The sequence below is a fragment of the Leucopleurus acutus genome (assembly GCF_964270905.1).
Source record: "Leucopleurus acutus genome assembly, chromosome: 20".
Taxonomy (NCBI): Eukaryota; Metazoa; Chordata; class Mammalia; order Artiodactyla; family Delphinidae; genus Leucopleurus; species Leucopleurus acutus.
In genome coordinates this window covers 53190519-53198282 of record NC_139162.1, presented here as the reverse complement: position 1 = coordinate 53198282, position 7764 = coordinate 53190519, and positions in this window count along the sequence as shown.

Sequence of the window (7764 nt, the reverse complement as noted above, 5' to 3'; positions counted from 1 at the left end):
GTGCAGCAGTCGGCGGCCGCACGGGTCAGCGGGCCGCCACTGGCGTAGAATGTCAGGAAGACGAGGCCGGGGTCCAGGTGGTAGAAGATGCCACCCAGGGGCCAGCCGGGGAGCGTCCAGGTGAGGGGCAGGGGCAGGAGAACAGTGAAGGCAGCATCGGCCATGGCCTGGTGGCCAAACCAGTCTGCGGACAAAGCGGGAGGCAGGGGGGGCCCTGCCCCTTGGATCACCAGGAGGTAGGAGATGAGGGCGGCCAGGGAGTAGAGGAGGAAGAGGGTCGTCCCCGGTGGGCACAGGGCTCCAGCGGGTGACAGCTGCCAAGTCTCTAGAGGGTCCTCCAAGGGCTGGATGATGCTTTTGGGACCCACAGGCCTCCACGTTATCAAGTCCCACACCCTGCCCCCCACCAACTTCCCCGTGTCCTCCATCTCAGGGACGGCCCCCCCCGTCCACCCAGACCTGGGGCGCTGTCCTCCCTCCCTTGCTTCCCCTCACCTCTCACAGTCTCACTCTGATCCCCTCCGCTCCGTCCCCGTCGCCCTGACCCCGTGCAGGCCTTCACCTCACCTGGCTGGACTCTCAGCCCAGCCTCCTCCCAGCCCTCCCTGCCTCCAGTTATCCCATCCAGTGCAGAGCAGACCTACCCCTCCCCTGCTCACAGGCCTCCCATGGCTCCCCAGTACCCCTGGCCAAAGTCCCCGCGCCTCAGCCTAGGGTGGAGACCCTGGGGGGTCTGACCCCCCTCCTCTGCACCCCTTTTCCTGTCCTTAATGCATCATCGCATCAAACCACTCCCAGAACTAGAGGTTTGCTCCAGCCTTGTGCACTTCACCCCTGGTATTCTCCAGCCTCTCAGGAAGCCCGTATCTTTCAAGGACTGCAGGATCCTGGATGTGCCAAGCCCCACGAAGTGACTACTCTTATTTTTTTTAATTTTTATTATTATTTTTTATTATTATTTTTGGGCCGTGCTTCGCGGCATGCAGGATCTTAGTTCCCTGACCGGGGATCGAACCCATGCCCCCTGCATCGGGAGCGTGGAGTCTTAACCACTGGACCGCCAGGGAAGTCCCGAGGTGGCTACTCTTACAGCTCCACTTTTCAGATGGGGAAACTGAGGCTCAGAGGAGGAGATTCACTTGCTCAAAATCAAAGCAGACAAAAGAGAGACCAAGCCTGGATTTGCACCTGTATCTGTGTGACCTCAGAGGCCGGGATGTTAACTCGGGGGTCCTGATCTGTTTGCGGGCCTCAGTTTCCCCACTCCGTTTCCTCGTTATCCTGAGCCCACCAGCAGGTGGGAGGCAGGCGTCTTCCAGGGTGTCTGAGCAGGAGCTGGAGGACCCAGGATGGGGAGGCTCACAAGTGGCTAGAAATCAGAGAGCTGGAAATCAGAGGGGCCACCACACAGGGTCTGAGCATGGGCCTCAGTTTCCCCATCCGTGAACCGAAGGATCAGCTTGTTAGCTTGGGCACTGTCTTCCCATCGCCCCCAGGATGAGGTCTGAGCTCCTCAGCCTGGCATTTGCAGCCCTAGCTTTTGGGGCTCCACCCACATCACCAGTTGCCTAGCTCACCACTTCCCTTCCTTCTGCTCTGGAGTTCCTAGAACGAGCCACGTGGTTTCATGCACACATGCACACACCCAGCCTTTGTCCTTGCCATTTCCTCTTTCTGGACTTGACCCTATTGTTCCAGCCAACAAACTCCTACTCAAGCTTCAGAACCCGACTGAGTGCCACCCTCCCCAGAAACCCTTCTCTGACTATGACACACCCCACCAGACTGAATCAGGTATCACCTTCACTGCATGTAGGGTCTCTGAGAGGTTCATGCTAAGCTAAGGGCAGGAATGAAATGTCAACTATGTATGGGGCAACGTGCTATGACCTTCACATGCATCATTTTAATTTATTCTTCCAAGAACGCTGTGAGGACAATACTATTGCTGTCCTCATTTTATCAAGGGGGAAAGCTGAGGCAAACTTAAATAAATGAGCCATTCAGTAAATGAAACAACTCAGAAAAGAATCCAGGTTGACCGACTCCAGAATCTGAAGTCTTAACCATTGTATTATTTTGCCTAAACAAAAATTTTTTTTTGATGTGGACCATTTTTATTGAATTTGTTACAATATTGCTTCTGCTTTATGTTTTGGGTTTTTGGCCCTGAGGCATGTGGGATCTTAGCTTCCCGACCAGGGATTGAACCTGCACCCCCTGCATTGGAAGGTGAAATCTTAACCACTGGACTGCCAAGGAAGTCCCAACAAAGACGTATTGAATGAATAAATGCATGAATCATCCTTGAACAACCAACCCACACAATGCCTCAGGACATGTTTGTAAAATGAATGAATGTATTCCCATCTTTACCTGGCAAACTTTACTCATACATTAGTTCCCAATGCAAATGCCCCCTCCTCCAGGAAGCCCTCCCTGACTTTTCCAGGCCTAGTCCTTCTACAGTCCCTCTTCCTCCCTCGGATCCCCTCCAGACTGGAACCGTCTGTGCCCTATTTATCTCCTATACCAGCCTGGGAGCCCCTGGAGGGCTGATTCATATCTGTGTCCCCAACATCTCCCAGCTCAGGACCAGGCCACATGAGACCTCAGGACGTATTTGCATGCACAGCTCATGGTCTGGTGACAGATCAGGTGGAAGAAGAAGCTAAAACCCAATGATGAGGAAGACATGCAAAACCTCAGGGTGGTCCTCCAGAAAAGACATGGCTGGAGCTTCAGGACCTAGAGCAGACTGAGTGAGCACTGTACCAGGAGTCCAGAGACAACCCACCTCCTCGTATGACCAGATCCCTCATCTCTGAGCTCCAGTTTTCTCAGCCGGAGAACAAGGGTCCATGGACAAATTGGGTAGTGAATAATGAGCACATCACAGACTGCCATATTGGATCCTCCCAAGGGCTCCCCATCACCCTCCGCACCCCCCATTCCTCCCACCTCTAGGCCTTTGCACCCGCTGTGCCCCCTGCCTGGAGCGCCCTTCCCCACACCTCTTCCTCACATCACTCAGGTCTCTGCTAACGGTTGCCTCTTTCAAGTGTCTAAACCCCTCAACACTCCCTCTCCCCTTAATCCTCCTGCTTTCCTCTCCATAGCACTGATGATCATGCATTGGTTTTTAAAATTGTAATGGTTTAATTGTCTGTCTGCACCCCTCCCCACACCCCACCCCAATGCTGTAACAAAGGAATTCCATAAGAGTAGGGATTTTCATCCTAAAACAGTGCCTGGCACATAGTAGGTGCTCAATAAATATTGTTGAATAAATGAATGAATAAATGTGAGTAGGGAACCCCACGCTCACTGTAGTAGGCAGATGAATGGCCCCAAAGATGTCCACGTCCTCCTTCCGGAACCCGTGGGTATGTTACCTTACATGGCAAAGGGGAATGAATGTCTCAGATGGAGTTAAGGCTTCTAGTCACATGACTCTAAAATAGGGAGAGGAGCCTGGATTCTCCAGGTGGGCCCAATATAGTCACAATATAGGGATTCTGATATGTGGAAAAGGGAGGCAGAGAGAGATTTGAAGATGCTACCTGCAGGGCAATTCCCTGGCAGTCCAGTGGTTAGGACTCCTTGCTTTCACTGCCATGGCCCGGGTTCAATCTCTGGTCAGGGAATTAAAATCCCGCAAGCCGCGTGGCATGGCCAGAACATAAGAATAAATATATAAATGAAGATGCTACCTTTGGGATTTGAAGATGGAGGCAAAAACCATGAGCCGTGAAGCGGGGACAGCCTCTAGGAGCTGGGAAAGGAAAGGAAAAGGATTCTCCTCTAGAGCCTAGTGACACCCATCTAGGACCTCTGACCTCCAGAATCATGAGATAGATGTGTGTTGTTTGGGAATTTGTTACGCCAACCATAGGAAAATAATACACCCATTTTATAGACCAGCCATTTGGAGGCTCTCTGAGGGCCAGGCACCCAACTGCTGAGTTTGCCCCCTCAGTAAGAGGCGGTAGGAAGTTGGGGACAGGCCTCAGAGAGAGGAGCATCTGGACCCAGAATGGCCAAAGGAGAGGCATGGAGGGAGGGGTCAGGCTGCGGTGGGAGGGATGGGGCTGGCTGTGGGGAAAGAGGGGATGCGAGTGCTCCGCTCTGCCAGGCTTTATCTTGTGGTTCCTGTGGGCTTCAAAGTACCCGCGACTGGGAGGCAGAAGGAGTAGCAGGGGATCCCACATTAGAACCCACTACCAGCCTCTCCCTTCCTCCACTCCCTCCAGCCCTGTCTGTCCCACTCTCTCTTCTCCATACCCACCGCCTGGTCCCTACTCAGGCCTCCTCCTCTTTCTCTGGACCCCTCCCCCCTCCCAGCCTTCTTCTGGTCTCTGTCCACCCCCACGGGGGCCCCAGAGGATTCTTCCTACACCCAGGGTTAACCCTATCCCTCCCCTGCTCACACACCTCCCATGGCTCCCCAGTGCCCCTGGACAAGGACCCAGCCCCTCAGCCTGGCATTCCACTGTCACCCATCAGAGCCCTTTATTTCACCTCCCACGGCTTCACCCTAAAGCTCTGGGTGCCACACACCTGGTACCTGCTCTGTCACAGCCATGACCACCTTGGTTCTCACTGTCTGTGTCCGTCTCTGCCACCAGTCTGCAGCGTCTTTGAGATCAGGGTTCTGGTCTTACTCCTCCGGGGTCCCCGGCATCACCCACCACAGGGGAGGCACGTGGTGGGAGGGTCCCCACTTTCGAGTGAATCATTTAACACTCTAGAAACCCAGGTCTTGGTCAGCGTGAGTCTGAGGGGTGTAGGGCAGCACATCATACATTACAGTCCATGTCCCAGGCATGGAGGACCCAGAAACAATGACACAGACAAGGGTGTAAGGCTTTGCCTTCCCTTCATTTTATTCCACACAAACAAGGATGGGGACCGGGAGATCCAAGCACAGCTCACCGTGACATCCAAGGTGCTGAGTTTGAATCCGGATCCTGACACCTTGACCCCGGCTGGGACTCCGGGTAAGTAAGTCTCTACCCCAGGAAGGCTGCGTGAGAATTTGAAAGCCTGCGGGTGCTCAGTCAACAGGAGTAGAACCTATGACTTTGCAGTCACAGGGGGAGGGTTTCAGGTGTCAGGGGGTGAGGCGTCTCATGACAGCTATTTTCCGACATTTGATGACAGTCTGTCTGTCCCCCGCGGCTGGGAGCATCTCAAACCAGGCCAGGTTCGGGGCGCCGCCTTTCCTCTCTCCTTGCTGAGACAAACAGAGGTAGTGATTAAGAGTGCGTAATTGCCTCCCTCCTGCCTGGGAGGTAAATACCTTTCTGTAGGGTCCTACGGTTCAGGACTGTCTTTCCTAGGCTGTGAGCTGCGTGAGGGCAGAGGCTGTGTTCTTGTCAGGAACGCTTGAATCCCTACTTTGCGCTCGGTCAGTACTATGTAGGGACAGAGTACCACGCGGAGGTGGAGGCTGTGGACCCTGAAGGCTAGAGAACGTCAGCCCCTCCCCCCGTAATGTTGGCCCCGTCCTCTGGAATGTCGGCCCCGCCCAAGGAATATCTGTGCCTCCAAGGTGGAGGGTCTTTGTCTCCTTCACCTTTTATCTTTAGAGACTAGAACCACGCCCTTCACCTGACAGGCACTCACTAAACGTAATTGGATGGATTAGTGCAGTCAGACCGCTCAAGTCTTGACCACCACTCACTCGCTGTGTGACCTCTGGTAAGTGACTTTACCTCTCTGAGCTTCAAGTTTCCTCATCAGTGGGCATAATCGTACTACCGCCCTCATAGGGTCGAGATGTGGAGTTCACACGTTTATAAAGCTCTGGACAGGACCTGGTGCCCAGGACACGATCAATACTTGTGAGCTGTCCTTATGGGATGAATGAAGGGGTGAATCGCCTTCTTAGATTCTCATAGAAGTCTTATTAGAGAAGGATTTTTAGTCCCTAGTTGGTAGAGTAAGAATCCGAGGTTTAGGGCATCGTCCACCTCCCCCCCACACCCCCTTCACAGAGGCTGTTCAAGGAAATGCTGATTCCCGCGCTGGGCCACGCGGAGAGGCTGCTGTCTCTCTGGGTCTCAAAACCCACCTCACCAACCATGCGAGGCTCTCCCCAGTCAAAGACTACGATCTCCCCAGGAGAATCCTGAAGCGGCTGTGAAAACCACAGAGTCTCCTTGAAAGACTGCTTAACCAAATTCATTAGAAAATCAATGCAAATTAAAAACCTCACCGGGATCCCACTAGTCACCTCTGAGAAGGCGGAGATCAAAGAGTCTGACATCGCGGTTGCGTTGCGTTGGCGAAGCTCTGGGAAACCGCCTTTCGGAGCTCCCTGTGGAGGAGTCTAGCAACATCTAACACGCCCTCTGACCCTGCCAGTCCCCGAGGAAAGATCTATTCTAACTGATGACAAGACTGATAATAGCAAATACGTCACACCTCCGAGGTGCCAGGTACGAACTAAACGCTTTATCCACATCAATACACGTAATCATCCCAGTGACTCTTTGAGGGAGGGGCTGTTATATCTCATTTCACTTAGGTGGAAACTGAGGCATAGAGAGTGAAAGCAACTTGACAGGCGTCACCCAGCTATAAGCAGCTGTCCTGCCATTCTGCCTTCTTGGAGTGTTCACCAAAGTACACAGGTACAAATGTAAAAGGATACTATTGTTGGAGAGGCAGAGAGAACAGCTTCTTTATACTATCCACTTTTTTTGTTGTTGTTAAATTCCTCATTAAAATCTGTCCATGAGGACTTCCCTGGTGGTGCAGTGGTTTAGAATCTTCCTGCCAATGCAGGGGACAGGGGTTCGATCCCTGGTCCGGGAAGATCCCACATGCCGTGGAGTAACTAAGCCTGTGTGCCACAACTACTGAGCCTGTATCCCACAACTATGGAAGCCCATGTGCCTAGAGCCTGTGCTCCACAACAAGAGAAGCCATTGCATGAGAAGCCCGTGCATCGCAAGGCAAAGAGTACCTCCCGCTCGCCGCAGCTAAAGAAAATCTATGCGCAGCAACGAATACCCAATGCAGCCAAAAATAAATAAATTTTTTAAAAGTAAAAGTACTTTCCTTTCAAAAAAATCTGTCCATGCTTTCTTTCAAATTTTAGTGCGCTTACATTATTGTTCTTTTTCTAGCCTCTTGAATTGTTTTGCTCATCTCTTTTCATGTGAGCATTTTTCCGAATTAGCATCTGAAGCTACAGCTCTTCCTCAGAGTACAGATTTGGCCCCACCTCACAAGTTTTGTTGTGTAGTGTGCTCATTTCTAAATGAATGGCACTCCAGTTTTATTCTTCCATTTAACCCAAGAGTTACTTAGAGAGTGTTTTGAAATGTGCAAAACAAGCTGAGTGTCTGTGGTTATTCTTCGTTACTAATTTCTAATTTTGAATGTGGCCTGCATTATTTCTGCTTTTGGCAATCAACCTGTGCTGTGTTTCTGACCCATAGTCTATTCTTGGGAAGTGGGGAGAATATCATTGCAGGACTCTGATTTTTTTTTAATGCTATAAAGTTCATTATTGGCACAACTAGGAAATTTTGAATTTGGATTGTTTATTAGATAATATCAATGTTAAAGTTCTTGAGGGTGGTAATGATATTATGGTTGTGGCAGAGAAATGGCCTTGTTCTCAGGAGACACAGATTAAAGAATTTACAGATGAAGTAGCATGAGGTCTGCACCTATTTTCAAAAGGTTCAAAAATTTCTAGAGGTGCTTCTGACCACTGGGTCTATCAAGGGACAGCAACTGTGCTGAGGG